Genomic DNA, 24478 nt, shown 5'->3' with positions numbered 1-24478 from the left:
TGGGAAATTAGACATCACTGGCTGGGCCCGCACGTATTGCCTGCCTCAAGTTACCCCTTGAGAAGGTACTGGGGCTGCCTTCTGAACCACTGCAGCCCATGTTCTATACATTGGCCCACAATGCGCTTAGGAAGAGAATCCCAGACCTTTAACCCAGCGATAGTGAAGGGCCGGTGATATATTTCCAAGTCAGGATGGGGAGTGGTATGGAGGGAGTCTTGCAGGTGGTGTTCCCATACATTTGCTGCCCCTTGTCTTTCTCAAGGGAAGTGGTCGTGGGTTCGGAAGGTGCTCACTGAGGAGTCCTGGTGAATGTCCGCAATGCATCTTGTAGCTGGTATACACTGCTTCTACTGAGCGTCGGTCATAGGGGGAGTGAATGCAGCTGCTTTGTCCTGGATGATAGGAGAAAGTGAGGACTGCAGATCAGAGTTGACAGTGTGGTGCTGGAAAATCACAGCAGGTCAGGCAGCATTCAAGGAGCAGAATTGATGTTTCGGGCAATAGCCCTTCATCAGGAATAAGCTCATTCCTGATGAAGGGCTTATGCCCGAAAAGTTGGCTCTCCTGCTTCACGGATGCTGCCTGACCTGCTGTACTTTTCCAGTGCCACACTCTTGTCCTGGATGGTGTCCAGGCTCCTTGAGTGTTGTTGGAGCTGCACCCATCCAGGCAAGTGGGGAGTATTCCATCACACTGCTGACCTGTGCTTTGTAGATGGTGGACAGGTTTTCTGGAGTCAGGAGGTGAGTTACTCACTGCAGGATTCCCAGCCTCTGACCTGCTCTTGTAGCCACAGTGTTTCTGGTCAATGGTAATATGGGTTGTAGAATGGAAAACATGAAGGTGGTAATCTGTGACCTATGCTCCAACCCTGTACAGTGACTCTGCAACCTACTGGATGCCAGCAGTGCGAGCCTGGCCAGAGACTATGGGCATGTATGAAGGTTAGTGAGTATTTGTGCATCACTAGTATTATTGAGCCTATGCTAATGCTGGTTACAACTGACTTAAAAGAGATGGTTTCCAGCCCTACACTACATCTTCTGAGAGAAACATATTTTATAACCCTTAAGTTATATTCAAACTTTTAATGAGAATAAATTCCCTGCTGGAAACATCTTTAGGTATTCTAAGCTAATTTCCTGACCTTGGGGGGAGGTGGTGGCACAATGGGACGAGTAATCCAGCAAACCCAGGGTAATGTCTGAGGAAAATAGGTTCAAATCTTGCCGTTGCAGTGAAACTTCACTTTGGGGCGGCACGGTGGCTCAGTGGTTAGCACTGTTGCCTCACATTGCCAGGGACCCAGGTTCAATTCCCGCCTTGGGTGACTGTGTGGAGTTTGCACATCCTCCCCGTGTCTGCGTGGGTTTCCTCCTACATTCCAAAGATACACAGGTCAGGTGAATTAGCCAAATTAAATTGCCCATTGTGTTAGGTGCATTAGTCAAGGGTAAATATGGAGTAGGGGAATGGGTTTGGGTGGGTTTCTCTTCGGAGGGTCGGTGTGGACTTGTTGGGCTGAAGGGCCTGTTTCCATACTGTAGGGAATCTAATCTAATCCAGTTTACAACCACCTTCCCACCTTGTACCTCGGATCATAAGCCAGTGTGCAGTAGGTGAGCAAATCAATTATTCACTGGGTCCCGTGTTGTACTGGCAACTCGGAATCACCTCCCCCATCACCTCCCCAATCCAGCTTTGAGTGCTTCATCCTTGATCGTTGACCCAGGCCCTGGCATTTTATGTTTTCGAAAAGGCCCTGCCCCTTCCAAAGACAGTTGGGAAATTTCAAATCAAGTTGAACACTTTGCTCCCCCAATTCCATCCTGACGCTTCTGGGAGCCATTCCAGAGTTACTCTGGATGTAACTAACAGCCAAGTTGTGGGATACATTGGCTTAATGGTCATGTAACTAACCTAGTTACATCAAAAACTCTCTCTAATGTTCTGGTGACAGGTTCACGTCCTACCATGACACACGGCAAAAATTTGGATTCAATAAAAGTCTGGAATAAAATGGTGGCTATGTAGCCATTGTGTGAAAATCCACTGATTTTTTTTTTAATAAGGAAATTAGCCAAACGCACTTGATCTACAGGTGACTCCAGACCCACAGCAATGTGGGTGATTCCTAACAGTTCTCTGGGTATTAAGGGGTGGCCTATGAATGTTGGCTTAACCAGTGATGTCCACACCCTGTGAACAAATTCAAACAAAAGTCAAGTTCACAACTGCATTCCTCTTAAATTGCATGGGAGCTCAGGGAACCTACAGGTTCTGTTGCTTTCTCCATAGCAATGCCTCAGCCAATCAGAGACAATTTTGTAACAAATCAATGCCTTTTTCTCCTTTGGTAGAAATTGTTGAGGTCATTCACGATTTGACATTTTGTTTCTGTCCTGATGAGTGCACTTTCGTTTTGCAGGTACACAGTTATGTAAGCTGAGGGTAGATAGAATTGCGAAGCAATGAGATCACCTTATTGACTGGCAGAAGGGCTGAATGGCCTATTCTTAACTGAGCTGCTCTTAAACAGTTATCATCCAGAGACCATCCCAGATACAATTCAACAATAAATCACAGACGATCCAGGAAAACGACCAATACTGGATGCCAACAAGGCTTTGTGGTCAAATCTTTTATCCTTCTCTGTCCTACAAACTGGAAAATGGAATTCGCCTGGCTGATTCATTTATTGGCTAGTACAGATAGGATAGGCAGAGTGGCCTTCTTCTGCACGTAGAATCATAGAATCCCTACAGTGTGAAAACAAGCCCTTCTGCCCAACAACCCTCCGAAGAGTAACCCATCCAGACCCATTCCTCTACCCTACACAGTATTTCCTCTGACTAATACACCTAACCTACACATCCCTGACCACTCTGGCCAATTTAGCATAACCGATTCACCTAACCTGCACATCTTTGGACTGTGGGAGGAAACCCACACAGACACGGGCAGAATGTGCAAACTCCACACAGACAGTCACCCGAGGCTGGAATCAAACCAGGGTCGCTGGCGCTGTGAGGCGGTAGTGCTGCCCCAGTGGAGTGGAATTTTTCTACATTTTCTAAGTGTCTGAAAAGGAAGGATGTGCGGGGATGTGAGGAGAAGACAGGGGAGTGACAGGGCATGTATTACTCCTTTGAAGGGCCATCACAGACATGGAGGTAAAAAAAATTCTTCTGTGTTAATGACTGTACACTAATATGCTTCTATGATTACAGATGTGCCTTCTCTTTCAGAGATCTGAAATCGTGCAATACACGTGTTGAGTTCCCATGTTTATTTTATGCTTTAGCAAATCGTAATTGGATGGTTTCCTTGTGCAAACAAACTTTCCATCAGTTTGTTTAAGTTTTGGTTAGTTTGACCCTGCAGACTTCAGCGTGCTATGGGATAATGTGAGGAGAGAATGCCCCTTGTTGAACCCATTACCAAATCAGTCTGCAGTTACTCTGTCCCTTATTTTTAACACCTAGCTAATAGGACAAAAGCGTCCACATTGACCATACCGTGCACCATAAAACCACAACTTGAAACGGTGTTTAACTGCTTTGATTTGGTTTGATTTATTTATTGTGATGTACATCTGAGGCTCTATAAGGCTCTGGTCAGACCACATTTGGAGGATTATGTGCAGTTTTGGGCACCATACCACAGGGGGATGTATTGGAAAATAGAACATAGAAAAATACAGCACAGAACAGGCCCTTCAGTCCACGATGTTGTGCCGAGGATTATTCCTTAGCAAAAATAAAATAACCTAACCTCCGCACCCCTCAATTCACTGTTGTCGATGTGCATGTCCAGCAGGCGCTTAAATGTCCCTAATGACTCTGCTTCCACCACCACCGCTGGTAATGCATTCCATGCATTCACAACTCTCTGTGTAAAGAACCTGGCTCTGACGTCTCCTCTCTATACCTTCCTCTTAACACCTTAAAACTATGACCCCTCATTGTCAGTCAATCCTGCCCTGGGCAAACGTCTCTGACTATCGACCCTATCCATGCCTCTCATTATCTTGTATACCTTGATCTGGTCACCTCTCTTCTTCCTTCTCTCCGGAGAGAAAAGTCTGAGCTTAGTCAACCTCTCTTCGAAGGACAAGCCTTCCAGACCTGGCAGCATCCTAGTAAACCTTCTTTGCACCCTCTCCAAAGCCTCTGTATCTTTCCTATAATAGGGCAACCAGAACTGGACACACTATTCCAAGTGTGGTCTCATCAGGGTCTTTTGTAGAGCTGCAGCAAAACCTCGCAGCTCTTAAACTCGACCCCCCTGTTAAGGAAAGCCAGTATGCTTTCTTAACAACCCTGTCCACCATTCTGTGGGTGGCACGGTGGCTCTGTGGTTAGCACCTCGTCCTCACAGCACCAGGGTCCCAGGTTCGATTCCAGCCTCGGGCGAATGCCTGTGTGGAGTCTGCACGTTGTCCCTGTGTCTGTGTGGGTTTCCTCCAGGTGCTCCGGTTTCTTCCCACAGTCCAAAGAGGTGCAGGTTAGGGTGAATTGGCCATACTAAATTGCCCATAGTGTTAGGTGCATTAGTCAGAGGGAAATGGGTCTGGGTGGATAACTCTTCGGAGGGTCGGTGTGGACTTGTTGGGCTGAGGGGCCTGTTTCCACACTGTAGGGAATCTAATCTAATCACTTAGGTGGCAACTTTGAGGGATCTATGCACTTGAACACCAAGATCCCGTACTGCCACACTGCCAAGAATCCTGTCTTTAATCCTATATTCAGCATTTGAGTTCAACCTTCCAAAATGCATCACTTCGCATTTATCTAAGTTGAACTCCATCTGCTATTTCTCAGCCCAGCTCTGCATCCTATCTATGAACAAGAACAGAGCCCTGCGGGACACCACACACCACCGACCTCCAAGCAGGAACTGGAGAGTGTTCAGAGGAGGGCCATGAGAATGCTCCCAGGAATGAAAAGCTTAACAAATGAGGAACATTTGAGGACTCTGGTCTGCACTTGATGGTGTTGAGAAGGATCTAATGGAAACTTAAAGAAAACTGAATGGCCTGGACAGTGTTAATGTTGGGAAGATGTTTCCATTGGTAGGAGAGACTAGGACCTGAGGGCACAGCCTTAGAAAGGGAAGACCTTTCAGAACAGAGATAAGGAGAAACGTCTTCAGCCAAAGAGTGGTCAATCTGTGGAATTCATTGCCACAGAAGGCTGTGGACACCAGGGCATTGACTACATTTAAGACCGAGATAGATAGGTTCTTGAGTATCAAGGGGATCAAGGGTTACAGGAGATGGGGGGGAAAATGGGGTTGAGAAATTTATTAGTCATGATTGAATGACAGAGCACATTTGATGGGCTGAATGGCCTAATTTCTGCTCCTATGTCTTATGGTCTTTCAAATACAATGCTGTAAAGTGTCGCCACTCTCTGACACCATCTCAAATCACAAAAAAAACCTTAGAATATAAAAGGTGGACAAATGATTGAATAAAATGTCCAACTTTACAGTCCTTCTTGTTAAATTCTCCATCATGGGGCCATGGGGCTGGTGGCCAGGCATGGGTGCCCTTCGCCATGCCACCATCACTGGAGCGACAGTCGCCAATTTTCAGTGCCATCTTGCCCCCACTGATGTACTGCCGCCATCTTGGTTAAACTCTTGATTACAAAACTGGAATAAAAAAGAACAGCAGAAAGAAAGGAAACAAAGTCAAAAGAAATGAGAAACATCCATAAAATAAAGTCTGATTGAAGCCTTATCTCCACTCAGGCTTTATCAACTGCTTCTTAAAATTTTGGATAAAGGTGAAGTTATTCACTTTGGAAGCAAAAGTAAGAAGGCAGATTACTACCTAAATGGCTATAAATTGGGAGAGGGGAGTGTGCAGTGGGACCTGGGTGTCCTGGAGCACCAGTCGCTGACGGTAAGCATGCAGGTGCAGCAGGTGGTAAAGAAGGCAAATGGGATGTTGGCCTTCATTGTGAGAGGATTCGAGTACAGGAGCAGGGATGTATCATTGCAGTTATACAGGGCCTTGGTGAGACCACACCTGGAATATTGTGTGCAGTTTTGGTTTCTCTACCTAAGGGAGGATATATTTGCTATAGAGGGGAGTGCAGTGGAGGTTCACTTGGCTAATACTGGGGATGGCAGGACTGTCCTACGAGGAGAGATTTATTCGACTGGGCCTGTGTTCACTCGAGTTTAGAAGGATGAGAGGGAATCTGTATAAAATGCTGTCAGGACTGGACAGACTAGTTGCAGGGAGGATGTTTCTCCTGAGGGGGAAGTCTGGGACCAGGGGACACAGTCTCAGGATACGGAATAGATCATATAGAACTGCGGGTGAGCAAACATCCCTTCATTCAGAGGGTCAACCGATGGAATTCACTATCACAAAAGGCTGTGGGGAACGGGGCACTGAATATATCCAAGAGAAATATTGGTAAGTTTTCAGATGCTAACGTTTACAGGCAATATGGGGTAAAGAGAGAAAGTGGGAATATATGGTTGAGATAGAGCATCAGCCATGATCACATTTAATGGTGGTGAAGTCTTGAAGGGTCGAATGGCCTACTCCAGCTTCTACTTTGTGTTTCCATGGAGTATAGTCACTATTGTAATCTTTTTAAAAAGTGGTCACATGCACAATGGAATATTGGATAAAAAGACACAGCGCTTGCAATTACAAAGTGCCTCTCAGGATCTCCATGATATCTGAGTTTACAACGACTGAAAGAGAGACACTGTTAGAATGTAAGGATTACATCAGCTCCTTAGAGAGCAGCAAGTTCCCACAAGCAGCAATGATCTGGTCCTCTGTACTTGAGCGGTTAGTTGCAGCATAATTATTGGTCAGTTCACTGGAGGCATTGGTTGGGGAGGTGAACGCTGGCTGTTTTTTTTCTGGATGGCACCATGTCCACTTGTGGCCAGCATTTATTTCCCATCCCTAATTGGCCAGAGGGTAGTTAGAGTCAACCACATTGCTGTGGGTCTGGAGTCACATACAGGCCAGATCAGGTAAGGATGGCAGAGTTCTTCCCGAAAGGACATCAGTGAACCATCAGTCCACTTGTGTCTACATAAGAGATCGTATGGTGCCTCTCGTCTGAAAACAAGCATCCCCGGTCACGTAGTAGTCCTTCTATGAGGTTTGATGAGGTACTCGTGGCTCCAGGGTGGAGCTTGACCCTGTAGTCTTTTGTCTCGGAACTGAGAGTGCCCTCCAGTAAATCATGGCTTAATCAACCATGGGCATGGTCCATTAAACATAGAGCTTGGAAGAACAGGGCTAGTTGGCTGCATAACATGAACTTGGGGCCACGATGCACATGGTAGGGCAAACACCAAAGTAGCTTCTCTCCTTTGAAGGCACAACTGACCAGAATTGCTTGGCTCGGACGTACAATTTTACCCTGTTCTCCAATCTAAGTGTTGCCTTTAAACAAGGACAGCAATGTTAATTGTTAAGGAGTGAGGTATGTTCGAAGGTGGTGTCAACATGTTCAAACAGGAGAGACATTTGAACAGTCATGGCACGGAGCTAACATTAACAGTACTCACTTCTGTCTGGATTATCTTGACAAGGTCTGGGAACAGATGTCTAACACTCTTAATAGCAATCTGACAACAGTAAAACTGCAGTTACAGCATTTGGAGATGTCAACAGGCCCAGTTGCGAGTCTCTGAATCATGAGTCGTGCACCTGAGGCCTCACTGTGTGTCAAGAGAGAAAAACATGATTAAAAGCAGTCACCTCGCTGTCTCACATGGTCCTGGGACCTGGGGCCTGAAATTGTATGGGATCGCTAGAAGGCCTCCTGCAGATCACACTGACATACAATTGCAGCGTAGAACTGAGCCCAATTGGGAGCTGAACATGTTTCATCCAGAATCTTCCAGGGATAGTGCAGGGGAGTGGTGACAGGAGGGAAGACCATGATCTCATTGAATGACAGAGCAGGCTTGAAGGGACGAATGGCCTACTCCTGCTTCTAAGTACTATCTTCTGATGTTCTAAGCTCCTTCAATTCAGCAAACCTCTCTTCATTTTGGAAAATTACAAATCTAATTTCATTATTTCAGAGTAGGAGCGAGAGAGAGAGAGAAAACCTCAGACAATTACAGACCTGTTTGTCTAACATCTGTTGTGGCAAAGTTATTGGAATCTATAATTAAGGACAGAATAACTGTGCACTTAAGAGAATTTTGAGCTGGTGAGAGATAGCCTACATTTTGCGCAATGCCGTGTCTAATGAATCTAATTGAATTTATTTACTGAGGAACTGTCTAAAGTAGCAGACAGGGAGATATCTATGAATGCAGTTGATATGGACTTCAAGAAGATATTTGATAAGGTTCCATATAAAAGTCTACCAGGTAATATCAAAGCTCATAGAATTGAAGATAAGTGGTTGTGCAAGTTATAGGACTGTTACATTGTACATATGATGTGGAGGTGCTGGCGTTACCTGATGAAGGAGCAGCGCTCCAAAAGCTAGTGCTTCCAAATAAACCTGCTGGACTATAACCTGGTGTTGTGTGATTTTTAACATAGAATAACTATATACAATCACAGGATGAGGGTGATGCTGGCTGGGTCAGCATTTATTGCCCATCCCTAATTGTCCAGAGGGCAGTTAGACTCAACCACATTGCTGTGGGTCTGGAATCACATATAGGCCAGATCAGGTAAGGATGGCAGAGTTCTTCCCTCAAGGACATTAGTAAACCAGATGGGTTTTCTGACAATTAGCAATGGATTCATGGGCATTGTTACACTCCTAATTCCAGATTTCTATTGAATTCAAATTGCACCATCTGCTGTGATGGGATTTGAATCGGAGTCCCCAGAACACTACCTGGGTCACCTGGTTAACTGTCCAGTGATAATGCCACTAGGCTGTCATCTCCCAGAATTACAGGTATTACATTTTTTATAAAAATATAAAATATGTAAGTATTATATGGTTACATTGAGGAATAACGAGTGCTCAGATTAAAAGTGAGTGACCAGTCGTGTGTCCCCCTCAAGGGGATGGTCTGGATCATTCACTATAATCAGGGCAGGAGTACACAAAGTTAGAAAGGGATAGTGATAGATTCGGTGACTTGGCACAACTCTGTAGCTGGATAATAACAGAGGTAAGGGTAAGAAATCCAAATTGGACAATATCAAACAGATCAGAGTACTTCTGAGAAAGCGAAGAACATGGAGGTCCAAAGTCATTTAAGGATCTATGAGAACAGGTCATTAAAATGTAACCATGAATGTTCATAAATAATCAAAATAAAAAGCTTTCTCAGAAGTACTCAACCACTCACAGCTTGGGCATACTTGAAGAATGAGAAGGGAAATACCACGCCCTTTAAGTAGGGGTTATGGAGGAAGGTATGGAAAGGGCCCTCAAAGCTGAGCAATCTTGCTGCATCCATGATGTGAAGGGGTTTCACAAATAACACAGAATCCCTACAGTTCCAAAAGGAGCCATTCAGCCCATCAAGTCTGCAGTGACCTCCAAAGGCCATTCCTCCTCCACCAGACCCAGCTCCCACCCACTACCCCTGCATTTCCCATGGCTAACCCACCTAGCCTGCACGTTCCTGGACACTCTGGGCAACCTTGTATGGCTAACCCACCTGACCTGCACATCTTTGGACTGTGGGAGGAAACCAGAGTAACCAGAGGAAACCCACACAGACACAGAGAGAACGTGGGTCGAGAGTGTGTTGTTGGAAAAATGCAGCAGGTCAGGCAGCATCCGAGGAGCAGGAGAGTCAATGTTTTGGGCATAAGCCCTTCATCAGGAATGAAGCTTGTGGTCCAGGGGGACTGAGAGATAAATGGAAGGGGATTGGGACTGGGGGGAAGTAATTGAGAATGCGATAGGTGGATGAAGGTGTGCATGGAAGTGATAGGTCAGAGGGAAGGGTGGAGTGGATGGGTGGGAAGAAAGGAAGATGGACAGATAGGACCAGTGACAAGTTGGAGGCTTGGGACTGGGACAAGGTGGGGGTGGTGGGAAATGAGGAAACCATTGATGAGGAAGTCTGTTGGCCCATCGTCTCTCTGCTGGCCCTTTTAATTCCGCATATTCAAGCTTCTTCCTCACAATTCTACAGATTAAGCTCTTCTGTGAGAACATATGATCTAGGAGCAGAAAAGGGCCATTTAACCCCTTGGGCCTGTTCCACCTTCAATGCCATCATGGCTGATCCCAACTTGGCCTCAACTCCACTTTCCTGCCCGCTCTCGATAACCTTTCAACCCATTACGAATTAAAAATCTATAATTCTCTTACAGGCACAGAGTCTAACTCATCCATGCTGACCAAATATCCTAAATTCATCTAGTCCCATGTGCCTGCTCCTGGCCAATATCTCACTAACCTTTTCCTATCCATGTACCTGTCCAAATGTCTTTTAAACATTGTAACTGTAGCTGCATCTACCACTTCCTCCAGCAGTTCATTCCACACACGAGCCCTCTCTGTGTGAAAAAGTTGCCCCTTAGGTCCCTTTTAAATCTTTCCCCCCTCACCCAAAACCTATGCCCCCTCATTTTGAACTGTCCTATCCTGGGGAAAAGATGCTGTTCACCTTATCCATGCCCCTCATAATTTTGTAAACCTGTCTAAAGATCATCCCTCAGCCCCCGATGCTCCAGAGAAAATCCCCTCATGCACCAAATGCCATAGTCTCAGAATAAAGGGGGCCCAATTTAGGACTGAGATGAGGAGGAATTTCCTCTCTCTGAGGATTGAGAGTCTTTGGAATTCCCTGCCACAGAGAGCTGTGGGGGCAGAGTCCTCGAGTATATTCCAGGCTAAAATAGATGGATTCTTGATCAGTCGGGGAATCAAGGATTAGAGGGAAAGGGCAGGAAAGTAGACTTGAGGAACGTCAGATCAGCCATGATCCTAATGAATGGCTCGGGGGGCTGAATGACCTACTCCAGTCCTTATTCCTGATGGCCTTATAGTTGAGGACAAGCCTTTCATCTCTGGAATTAACCAAGAGAACCTTTTCTGAACAGATACAATTACATCCCTCCTGCAGTATGGGGACCAAAACTGTATGCAGTTATATTTTCCATTGCCTTTTGAAAATTCCCCTGGAATCCACTTCCTCCGCCTTTTCAGTTTATACTTTCCACATCCTCTGTGTGTCAAAACCTTTCTCCTCATTTCCCCTCTCTTGTCAATTCTTTTAAACCCGCGACCTCAGCATAATATCTCATCGCTTGTTTCTCCTCATCCCCATTTGCCCAAGTCAGAACCCTTCGCATGTTTGGTTTCTGACTGTTCAGATCTCCTTCAGCCCACTGTGCTCCAACGAGAGCCATCCCAGCTTCTCCAATCACTCCGCACAGTCCACGTCCCTTACCCCTCGCATCACTCTGGAAAATATCTACACCCTCTGTCCAAGGCCTTGAAATAAGAACTAGGAGCAGGAGTAGGCCGTCTGGCCCTTCGAGCCTGGTCCGCCATTCAATAAGATTATAGCTGATCTTTTGTGGACTCAGCTCCACTTAGCCGCCCTCTCATCATAATCCTTAATTCCTTTACTGTTCAAAAATCTATCCAACTTTGTGTTAAAAACATTTAACGAGGTAGCCTCAACTGCTTCACTGGGCATGGAATTCCACAGATTCATAACCCCCCCGGGTGAAAAGATTCCTCCTCAACTCAATCCGAAACCTGCTCCCCTTATTTTGAGGCTATGCCCCCTAGTTCTAGTTTCACTTGTCAGTGGCAACAACCTCCCTGTTTCTATCTTATCTGTTCCCTTCATGATTTTATATGTTTCTATAAGATTCCCCCCTCATTCATCTAAATTCTACTTAGTATATTCCCAGTCTACTCAATCTCTCCTCTTCAGCCAACCTTTTCAACTCCAGAACCAACCTGGTGAACCTCCTCTGCAACCCCCTCCAGTGTCAGTACATCCTTTCTCAAGTAAGGAGACCAAAACTGTACACAGTACTCCAGGTGTGGCCTCACCAGCACCTTGTACAGCTGCAGCATAACCTCCCTGTTCTTAAACTCCATCCCTCTAGCAATGAAGGGCAATATCCCACCTTCCTTCTTAATTACGATTGACAATGGAGTTAAGGCCATGGAAGGCAGCAACCTAATGTTCTAATGGAATCCTGCTCTCTAAAGTTGATTGATTACATGGAATAGCAATGATTATGGAATCTTTAGTAATAAGAAGAAGACCTTTGGACCAAGTCATTTTTTTGATAGAAGAACCCAACCATCTGTTTTTATACCATTTCCCTCAATTCATGGAATCCCTACAGTGTGGAAACAAGCCATCTGGCCCTTCAAGTCACACTGACTCTCCAAAGCACTCCCCACCCAGATCCATCCCTGCCAATCTACTAATCTACCTGGCCTGCACACAATGGATAATTTAGCATAGGCAATCCACCCTAACCTGCACACCTTTGAACTGTAGGAGGAACCTGGAGCACGTGGAGGAAACCCACATAGACATGGGGAGAATGTGCAAACTCCACACAGTCACCCCAAGCAGGAATCGAACCCTGATCCCTCGCACTGTGAGGCAGCAGTGCTAACCACAGAGCCACTGTGCCGCCCCTTCAATCCTTATTCCTTCACTCTTCATGAACACATTTGATTTATTGTTGGCACATGCACTGAGATACAGTGAAAAGTATTGTTTTACAGGCTATCCAGACAAATCAAAGCGTACATAAGTATACCAGGGTAATAGAAAGAATGCAGAATGTATTGTTACAGCTACAGAGAAGGGCAGAGAGGGATCAACTCTAGTAGTGTAAAGTGATTCATTTTGGAAGGTTGAATTTGAGTACAGAATACAGGGTTAAAGGCAGGATTCTTGGCAGTGTGGAGGAACAGAGGGATCTTGGGGTCGCGGTCAATAGATCCCTCAAAGTTGTCACCTAAGTTGATAGGGTTGTTATGAAGGCATATGGTGTCTTGGCTTTCATTAGCAGGGGGATTGAGTTTAAGAGCCGCGAGGTTATGCTGCAGCTCTGTAGAGCCCTGGTTAGACCACACTTGGAATATTGTGTTCAGTTCTGGCTGCTTCATTATAAGAAAGACGTGGAAGCTTTAGAGAGGGTGCCGTGGAGATTTACCAAGACGTTGCCTGGACTGGAGGGCGTGTCTTCTGAAGAATGGTTGAGGGAACGAGGGCTTTTCTCATTGGAGCGAAGAAGGATGAGAGGTGACTTGATAGAGGTGGAAAGATGATGAGAGGCATAGATAGAGTGGATAGTCAGAGGCTTTTTCCCATGGCAGAAATGGCTGTCATGAGGGGACACAACTTTAAGGTGATTGGAGGAAGGTTTAGGGGAGATGTCAGGGGTAGGTTCTTTACACAGAGAGTGATGGGTGCGTGGAAGGCACTGACAGCGGTGGGTGTAAACAGTAGGGACATGTAAGTGAATTTTGGATAGGCACGTGGATGATAATAAAATGAAGAGTATGTAGTGTAGTTTGATCGTCATGTAGGATAAAATGTCGGCACGACATTGAGGGCTGGAGGTTATGTTCTATGTTCTGCAGGTCTCTTAAGAAATCTGATAGCAGCAGGGAAGATGCTGTTCTTAGGAAGAAGCAGCTGTTGGTAGGTGGTTTCAAGCTTACAAACATTTTGTTGCATCCTTCATGCAGCTTGGCTCATTTCGGTGCTCTTACATCCATGACATCTGAGCTATTTCCAGTGAACAAGAAACCTCAACCTAATTTACCCATTCAGCTTCGACCATCGGCAAAGAGAGAAAACTGCCTTCAGCAAAACTAAAGTGTTGAAACATAAGATTCTGAGAAGACTTGACAAGGTGGATCTAGAAGGATGTTCCCTTTCGTGGGGGAGTCTCAAATAAGGGACACAGTTGAGTTCCCATCCTGATGAAGGGTTGATGCCCAAAACGTCGATTCTCCTGCTCCTCGGATGCTGCCTGACCAGTTGTGCTTTTCCAGGCCCACACTCTCGACTCTGATCTCCAGCATCTGCAGTCCTCACTGTCACACTCTTTTAAGAGTGAAATGAGAACTTTTCTTCCATCAGATAAGACAATAGCCCAAAAGAAATAGGAACAGGAGTAGACTATTTGGCCCTTGAGCCCACTCTCCCATTCAATAGGATTATGGTTGATCCTAAATTCCTCACATCCATGTTCCTGCCCTTCCCCCTTAGCCTTTGATTCCCAATTGATCAAGTATCTATCTATCTATCTATCTATCTATCTATCTATCTACCTACCTATCTACCTATCTCAAGCTTAAATACGCAATAAGATTCTCTTCCCTACCCCGCCCACCACAGCTCTGTGGCAAGATGTTTACTAGTCTATGGATTGCCCTTCCTTAAAAAATAGCAGAGGCTAACTCAATGAATTAATTCAAGGTAAGTTGAGATAGGTTCTTCCAAGACAAAGAGATTAAGGGTAATGGGGACAGACAGGAAAGCAGGGTTGAGACCACACCATGAGTCTTCATGGTAGAGAAGGCTCATAGGGCCGAATGGTCTAATTCCTAAGTCTTGTATTCATTTGGATCCTGTTGAATCGTCATTAAAAACCCTACTATCCCACAGGTAAGGGCACCTGTCATCCTTATTCTGTAGTATGACTGGCTCTTTAAAAGAGAACTTGACTGAAACCCTCCCACAGTAACTTACTCCTGGACACAAACCCGCTCACTCCCAAAGCGAAGGGCACTTTGTTCTGTCCCAGCAGCGTAGTTCCCCATCAAAGTGAAGAAAACACATTGCAGAGAATCATTAACTTGTGAAATAATTCCTGTGTGGTTGTGCCAGCTGCGGATGGAAATTGAAGAAAGAAGAAGAGATGAAAACACAGTGTCTGGCATGTTCCGAGGAAGAGTCACTAACCCTGAAGCATTATCTCAAATACTCTTCACAGGTGCTGCCAGACCTACCGAGCTTTCCCAGCCATTTCTGGTCTTGTCTGGCATGTCCTGGGGAGTTGGGTCTTCACCTCACCCTTAGAGAAACCCCCGGATAGTCTGATATCAGGGTTTGGTGAGGGTGCCTGTGTAAACAAGACTCTCAAAGTGAATGTGGGAGCTGTTTCCTTAGAGGCGGAACGAGGGACTGTGTAAAAAAAAAAGGGTTGTCAACTCTTGATGAAGAGAGTTTTGGTGTAAAAGCTGCCTCCACACGGGCCCCCCACCCTCCCCACTTCACGATTAGTACCTGGAACTCCATCAGTGCCTCAGTGCCAGTTAAAACCAAATATCATTTTACAATCAAGTTGGATGATCCTCCTGTCTCCACCAACATTGGTGTGTGCTTATTTATCTTTAGTTTTGGAAGGAAAAGAGGAACAAATGTCAAGGACATATGGGCCGAAAGTCCTCCTTCTACAATGTAATGATTCTATGTTCCTTTATAATATCCCTTTGGCTTTTCTCCTGTTCATTTCCTTCTTTCATGGAATGTGTGTATCGTTGACGTCCATTCACCATTGTCCTTGAGAAGGTGATTACCCACCTTCTGTAGTGGTACAGGTACATCCCAAAAGGAACTCCAGGGCTTTGACCCAGGGAGGCGATGGCGATACAATTCCGAGTCAGGATGGTGACTTGGACATGAAGTTGCCGGGTTTCCCGTCCCTCAGCTGCCCTTGACCTTCTGGATGATCGAGGTGACAGATGTGGGAGGTGCTGCTGAAGGAGCCTTGGCTGAATTGCCGCAGTACATCCTGTTGATGGGAGACACTCCATCTCGATGGTGGAAGTGATGCTTCGGAGGTCGATCAAGCGAGCTGCTTTGTCCCGAATGCTGTTGAATCACTTTCAACACCAAGCAGTGTTCAGGAGATTATTTTCAGGCCCTGGAGGACAATCCTGGAGGCTTGGCAGGTCTACTGTGAATGCACCTTAAATTTCAGAGTAAAACTTTTATTTGCTTCTCAGATGAGAGCATCAATGATGAGACTGACTGTTGAAGAAAGCACAAGGGAACTGGGGAGCAGTAACCACAGGACAGCAGGTGTTTGGTACTTAGCCAGAATACAGCAGTATCAGATGATTACCACCAACTTTTCAGATACAGGATACCCTTGAATCCTTTTGTACAAATCTCACTCGATACGACCTGAATGAATATCAGTTAAACATTCACTGTGGGAAGCCACGTAAGAGTTAAAGCACATTAGGAACTCAAGGGAGATCTCCCAGCTCTCTGCCTTCATGTGGTCACCTCTCGCAATGATAGAGGCAAGTTAAAAGACCGTACTGGCATGTGAATGTGAGTCAGTTCTGTGTTATAACCTTTGCGTTTATTGTGGCGACGTTGAGCATATATCATTTCAGCGGCCTTTGTGAATGATGTGTGTCTCCTATCAGATGACACAGTGTCTTTCTCCTTTTCAGGGGAGTCAGGATGACTTGTTGAATCTGGGTGGTATAGGGACTGATACTGCAGACTCAGAGATTCATTTCCAAAAGCTGCAACGTGGACCATTCACATCCTTGATGTGGCTTTTCTGTTTTGTTTCATCTACGTGTATCAAGGCAAAGGAAAATACTTGACACGGAAACCCTTGGAATTAGCATCGCACATTCCGAACTCAACACACAGAGGGCTGCTCCCTCTGTAATGCCCAGAAGGAAAAGACTCACATTCATGCAGGGTTAGACCATAAGACCATAAGACATAGGAGCGGAAGTAAGGCCATTCGGCCCATCGAGTCCACTCCGCCATTCAATCATGGCTGATGAGCATTTCAACTCCACTTACCCGCATTCTCCCCGTAACCCTTAATCTCAAGACTATAATCTCAAGAAAAAAAAAACAGTTGATTCACATCAAAATCATTTAGACCTGAGTTACAGTTACTGTTGGAGGTGGAGGACACAGATTGACTTCCACACTTGACCAACTGATCAACAAATTGGACAAGAGAACAAAATAGTTCCCATTGCACAGCCCATGAACTCTCAAACAATCCTTTAGACAACATTGTCAATGGCAAGTCAAGATTTCACCTTTGAGGTTTAGCTCACATGTCAACCTGGTGTCCCTGAAATGAAGTCGAAAAACAATTAGAATGAGAGATGCTAGGATCAGGTAGGACAATTTTCATCGGAGTTCAGAAAAATGGGGATAAAAGCCTATAAAATTCTCACGGGACTAAACAAGGCCAACACCAGAAGAATGTTCCCGATGACTTGGGAGTCCCAATCCCCGGGTCACAGTTTAAGGATAAAAGGTAAAGTCACTGTAGTTCCAGATAGCTGATGTCTCATTAAGAGAGAGACGACCCAGGGGAGGTTTAACCTGAGGGTCACCACGTCTTAGGTGAGGGGTGAGGGTGAGAAGGAGACCCCTCCAAGATAACCTCAGACAGTACAGGATGTGAACTCATATTGTTGACATCACTCTGCATGACAAATAAGCCAACTGTGTTAAGTGAGCCCCTGTTTCAGGATATGGGGGTGGCCCATTTTGGACTGAGATGAGGAGAAATGTCTTCACCCAGAGAGTGGGGGCCCCCTGGAATTGTCTGCCACAGAAAGTAGTTGACGCCGGCACATTGAATGGAGATAGATGTGGTGCTTTGGGTTAAAAGGATCAAAGGGTATAGGGAGAAAGCAGGAATGGATGATCAACCATGATCAAAATGAATGGTGGACTAGCCTCAAAAGGCTGAATGGCCTAATCTTGCTGATATTTTCCACGTCTCTATGTTAAAACTGTTGATCCAGAACAGCATTGAGACTGGGCTATCCTTACTTCACCATCCCTCAGCCTCAGTCATTGATCCCTGAGATGTGGTGAGGCTGGTGGGGGAGGGGATACAGTGAGGGATAGGTCAGAGGTGAGGAGGTTGGGGGGCAGTAGACTGCTGGGGTGGCAAGGCGTTGTCTAACTCGTGGCCAAAGGCACCAACAGCAAACAAGGGAATATCTACAAATGTTACAGACATCGACAGTGAGTACAATATGTTTGATGATAAGTCACATAAACTGCTACAAGAGGAGATCAGAATCTAGAAATACTGTTGCCTATAACTCACTTCATGACTCCACAAATCCTGTCCACAAGGCATAAGTCAGGAGTGTGATGGAATATTCCCCATTGCCTGGATGGGTGCAGTTCCAACAACACTCAAGAAGCTGGACACCATCCAGACAGAGCAGCCCGTCTGATGGGCACCCCATCCACAAACAGCCACTCCCTCCACCATCAACACTCAGTAGCAGCAGTGTGTACTATCTACAAGATGCACTGCAGACATTCACATGGACTACTTAGACAAATTCTTCCAAACTCACACCACCTCCATTGAGGAGGTCAAGAGCAGCAGACACGTTGGAACACCAACTACCTTCCAGTTCCCCTCCAAGCCACTCACCATCGAGTTGGAAATATATCACAATTTCTTCACTCAAATTCCTGAAGTTTTCTCCCTAAGGGAATTCTTTGGGTTAATCTACAGCAGGTGGACTGCAGCGGTTCAGGAAGGCAGCTCACCACCACCTTGTCAAGGGGCAACTAGGGACGGGCAATAAATGTTGGCCCAGCCAGTGATGCCCACATAATGTGAGTAAATCAAATAAACAAGTTACAAAGAATAAGCAAACCTCATGCACAATATTACCTGTCTAGCCGTGTTCATACGTCTCAGACTAAGCGGTTAGTTTGTCTTTGGAATCCAGGATCGTTATGCATTAATGTCCCAAGATTTAAGCTTGTAAACCCTCCCCATGCAGCTGTGACCTCTGGTCAAACCATCGCCACCTCCCTCAGAGTGACCAATCAAGCTCCTGAATCAATGATCGTTTATTTAAACTCGTTAACCCACAGTCACATTTAAACTACATTAATTCCTCCTCCAACTTTATTTTGATTTAATTCCGCCCCCCCTCCCCCAAATCAGTGAGGGTGTGGTCAGTGATGGTTTGGTCAGTGAGGGGCTGGCCATCAGTGAGTGTGTTGCCATCAGTGAAGGTGTAGTCAGTGAGGGTGTGGCCATCAGTGAGGGTGTGGTCTGTGAAGCTGTATCCATCAGTGAGGGTGTGGTCAGTGAGGGCATGGTCACTAAGGGTGTGGCCATTGGTGAGGGTGTGGTCATCAGTGAGGGTGTGGTCAGTGAGGGGATGGCCATCAGTGAGGGTGTGGTCAGTGAGGGTGTGGTCACTAAGGGTGTGGCCATCAGTGAGGGTGTGGTCAGTGAAGGTAGATCTATCAGTGAGGGTGTGGTCAGTGAGGGCATGGTCAGTGAGGGAGTGGCCATCAGTGAGGGTGTGGTTAGTGATGGTTTGGTCAGCGAGGGCATGGTCAGTGAGGGTGTGGTCATCAGTGAGGGTGTGACCAGTGATGAGGGGGTCAGCAATGTGAGGAATGACCACTGATGAGTGTTGTCAGTGATGAGGGGTGTGGATGAGGGGAGTGGTCAGTGATGAGGGAGTGGTCAATGATGAGGGGAGTGATCAGTGATGAGAGGTGTGGTCAGTGATGAGGGGAGCGGTCATTGAGGGGACACCTCCTGACACTAACCCCTACTGTGGCTAAAGTCCTGGCCTCTCTGATGGTCATTTATTACATACTGAGGGCAAACAAGCCACCCAGTTCCTCCACCATTACACCCAACCCAGACTAAAATGGGAGACTGGTTGGAGAGCAGGCAGGAACCCTGTCGCATTTTACAAGCTGCCCCTGCACTCCACCCCCCCCCCCCCTCTAATTTCCAATAAGCTTCGAAACAATCGAAAGGTGATAACAGTGTAAAATTCAGCCCAACGGCAAAATGGGACTGAAGCTGAAACCAGAAGGAAAGAATATGGAAGCAGACACTGAGGCTTGAAGACAGGACAGATCAGAGTGAATATAAGAATTAAAACTACAAGTAACCTGAATAGCAGGGGTTCTGTTGCTGGTCAGAACAGAGATCTCCTTCAAAGTGGCCTCCTGATTAAGGTCTGATCTCACATTAGTGTCTGGTGTCCAATTAGGGCCTGGTCTGTGATTTGAGTCTGGTCTCTGGTTAGGGTCTAGTCTCTGGTTAGGATCTAGTCTGTGGTTAGGATCCGGCCTCTGGTTAGGGTCTAGTCTCTGGTTAAGGTCTGGTCTCCTGAATGTAGAGCAGTCCACAATGTGAATCTTCATCTCTCTGAGGAGAGTAGTCCCAACCTCTTCAAAGGAATACAGAGGACCCTGGAGAAACTCAGCAGGTCTGGCAGAATATGTGGTGAGATAAACAGAGTTAATTCTTCAAATTGACTGTGAATTCTTCAGAGGTGTAAAAGAGTTATTTTGAATTCAGATATCAACTCTGATTCTCTTTTCCACAGATGCTGCTGAATATTTCCAACATTTGTTTCAGATTCCTGCTATCTGCAGTATAGAATCCCTACAGTGTGGATGGAGGCCATTTGGTTAGTGAGTTGGACCTTCTGAAAAGCACCCCACCCAATCCCCAGAACCACAGCTAACCCATCTTGCCTGCACATCCCTGGGCACTCAGGGCAATTTAGCGTGACCAATCCACCTAACACGCGCATGTTTGGACTGTGGGAGGAAACAAGAGCACAGACACAGGGAGAAGATGCAAACTTCACACAGTCACCCTAGGCTGAAATTGAACCCGGGTCCCTGGTGCTGTGAGACATCTACCCAGTGAGCCACTGTGCCACTCCACATCACAGTACTTCGCTGTTATTATATCGCTGATACCTTCTCGACAGTGCAAGGGCATAAAAACCAGAAGAACCGCGGAGGCTGTAAATCAGAAACAAAATCAGAAGTTGCTGGAAAAGCTCAGCAGGTCTGGCAGCATCCATGGAGAGAAATCAGAGTTAACATTTCAGATCCGGTGACCCTTCCTCAAAACTGGTGGTAGCTAGGACAATGTAGGTTATATGCAGAACATAGGGTGGGAGGAGGGGATAAAAGAATAAATGATTGAGGGGTTAGAGCCCAAAGAGAGAGAAGAACTATTGGACAGACAAAGAAGGGTCCGGCTGGGAGGGTGAATAGCTGTTAATGGAGACTGATACTGGCTAACAACAGGTAATATGTAATGGCAGGCTATGTGATAACAAGGCTTGGTGAGTGGGGCTGGGATTTAGGACATGGGGGAGTTCAGACGATAAAATTATTGAATTCAGTGTTGAGTCCGGACGGCTTCAGGGTCCCCCAGCGGAAAATGAGGTTCTGTTCTTCCAGCCTGCACTGAGCTCTGCTGGAGCACTGCAGCAAGCCTGAGATAGAGAAGTTGGCCAGGGAACAGGGTGGGGTGGTAAAGTGGGATGAGGCGAGGACTGCAGATGTTGGAGATCAGAGTCAATTGGAATATTGCGTGTAATTTTGGTCTCCTTCCTATCAGAAGGATGTTGTAAAACTTGAAAGTGTTCAGAAAAGATTTACAAGGATGTTGCCAGGTTTGGAAGATTTGAGCTATAGGGAGAGGTTGAACAGGCTTGGGCTGTTTTCCCTGGAGCAACAGAGGCTGAGGGGTGACCTTATAGAGGTTATAAAATCATGAGGGGCATGGATAGGGTAAATAGGCAAAGTCTATTCCCATGGTGGGGGGACTCCAGAACTAGAGGGCATCGGTTTAGGGTCAGAGAGAAAAGATATAAAAGAGATCTAAAGGACAACTTTTTCACACAGAAGGTGGTACGTGTACGGAATGAGCTGCCGGCGGAAGTGGTGGAGGCTGGTACAGTTGCAATATTTAGGAGGCATCTGGATGGGTGTATGAATAGGAAGGGTTTGGAGGGATATGGGCCGGGTGCTGGAGGGTGGGACTAGATTGGGTTGGGATATCTGCTCGGCATGGATGGGTTGGACCGATGGGTCTGTTTCCGTACTGTACATCTCTATGATTCTATGATTCTATAAGAGTGTGTGCTGGAAAAGCACAGCTGGCCAGGCAGCATCCGAGAAGCAGGAGAATCGACGTTTCGGGCAAGAGCCCTTCATCAGGAATGAGGAAATTGGTGTGTTAAAATGGCAGGCAACTGGAAGCTCAGGGTATTTTTTTGCAGGCAGAACACAGATGTAGAATGTCAAATTCCCCAATGTAGAGGAGACCACATTGTGAGCAGTGAATGCAGTAGATTAGATTGAGTGAAGTGCAGATAAAGTACTGCTTCACCTGGAAGGTATGTTTAGGCCCTTGGATACTCAGAAGGGAGGAAGGAAATGGGCAGGTGTAACACTTTCGGCAGTTGCAGGGGAAGGTGCCATGGTGGACGTTGGGAGTGAAGTACAAGGCTATAGCTCTTTTAGGTCCCAGCTTTGCTCTAAATCTGTTAAGCTGGAGAAACAGTGGTCAGCATGATAGCTACTAAAGCCTGCTCTGCCATTCAACAAGATCATGGCTGATCTTCTATCGTAAACTCACTTTCTTGCACTTTCCCCGCCATACCAGGATTCTGTCATGTCCTAACATCTGCTACTTTTAGTCTTGAATTTGCCTAACAGCTGAACACCCTCAGCTTCTGTGGGATGGGGAAAGTCAAATGTTCACAGCCACCTCAGTGGAAAGCAATTCTCGTCCGCTCAGCTCTAAATGGTTTGCCCTGATTTTAGACTCTCCCATTGGATGAATCCACTCCTCAGTGCCTGCCCTGTCAAGCACTCACAGAATCTGACACAACTCATTGGCACCACCTCCCATTCCTCTCCACTCCAGAGGATTGAGGTCTGTTCTAATCCATCACTCTCCACAGGACAATGCTTTCATCCCAGGAGTAGATTGGATCTGTCTTTAAAAGGCAAGTACATCCTTCCTTTAGCCAAGGCACTGAAAGACACTTTGAGGAAGATTCAAGCTTTAGCAGGTCCACACCAACCAATGTCAATGCAGACACTGGCTACACTACACTCACATTGACCTTGGTAAGATCAGTTCCAAGTCAACCTGTACCAAACAAGATTAACTAGTCTCCTGACCCCCAGCCAAATGATACCACACTGGATCTAGGAGTTATTAGATTCTATATTTCCAAGACTTCAGCAAACATTGTGTGTATTATACACAAAAATAACCTGCGATAGAGTTCGAGTTGGGTTAGAGAATAGCAGCCTTGATTTGATATGTGAGATAACATCAATGTGTACATTATGAAAAATAATAAACTCTGTGAATGCTATAGAGAGAAACAACCTTCTGTATATTATAGAGAATAACAGTCCCTGTATATTTTTCTTAGATAAGTTTCCCTAGAGTATGGAAACAGGCCCTTCAGCCCAACAAGTCCACACCAACCCTCTGGAGAGTAACCCATCAGACCCATTTCCCATATTTCTCCCTAACACTGTGGGCAATTTAGAATGGCCAATTCACCTGACCTGCACATCTTTGGACTGTGGGAGGAAACCCACGCAGGCACAGGGAGAATATGCAAACTCCACACAGACAGTCGCCCGAGGCAGGAATTGAACCCGGGTCCCTGGTGCTGTGCTAATCACTGAGCCACCGTGCCACCCATGTTGAAGAGAATGTATGTTATAGAGAATAGCAGTCCCTCTGTATATTGTAGAGAATACCAGTCCCTCTGTATATTATAGAGAATACCAGTCCCTCTGTATGTTATAGAGAATAGCAGTCCCTCTGCATATTATAGAGAATACCAGTCCCTCTGTATATTATAGAGATTACCAGTCCCTCTGTATATTATAGAGAATAGCTGTCCCTCTGTATATTATAGAGAATACCAGTCCCTCTGTATATTATAGAGAATACCAGTCCCTCTGTATATTATAGAGAATAGCAGTCCCTGTGTATAATGTAGCGAATAGCAACCACTTGCGAAAGTAAGGACTGCAGATGTTGGAAATTAGAATTGAGATTGTGGTGCTGGAAAAGCACGGCAAGTCAGGCAGTAACCGAGGAGCAGGAGAATCAATGTTTCGGAAAGCCCTTCTTCAGGGATGGGGTTAAAAATCACACAACACCAGGTTATAGTCCAACAGGTTTAATTGGAAGCACTAGCTTTAGGAGCGCTGCTCCTTCATCAGGTGGATGAAGGAGCAGCGCTTCAAAAGCTAGTGCTTCCAATTAAACCTGTTGGACTATAACCTGGAGTTGTGTGATTTTTAACTTTGTACACCCCAGTCCAACACCGGCATCTCCAAATCAGGAATGAGGCCCTTTTGCAGAGAATAGCAGACCCTGTGTGTGTTATACAGAATTGCAGCTACTGTGTATATTATAGAGAATAGCAGCCACTGGGGAGATTATAGAGAATACAGCCACTCTGTATACGATAGGGAGAAACAGACCCTATGTATATTAGAAAAGCGCAGCAGGTCAGGCAGCATCAAAGGAACAGGAGAATCGACGTTTCGGGCATAAGCCCTTCTTCAGGAATGAGGAAAGTGTGTCCAGCAGGCTAAGATAAAAGGTAGGGAGGAGGGACTTGGGGGAGGGGCGTTGGAAATGCGATAGGTGGAAGGAGGTCAAGGTGAGGGTGATAGGCCGGAATGGGGTGGGGGCGGAGAGGTCAGG

This window comes from Chiloscyllium plagiosum, chromosome 7 (genome assembly GCF_004010195.1).
Source record: "Chiloscyllium plagiosum isolate BGI_BamShark_2017 chromosome 7, ASM401019v2, whole genome shotgun sequence".
Taxonomy (NCBI): Eukaryota; Metazoa; Chordata; class Chondrichthyes; order Orectolobiformes; family Hemiscylliidae; genus Chiloscyllium; species Chiloscyllium plagiosum.
This window is presented reverse-complemented; position numbering follows the sequence as displayed.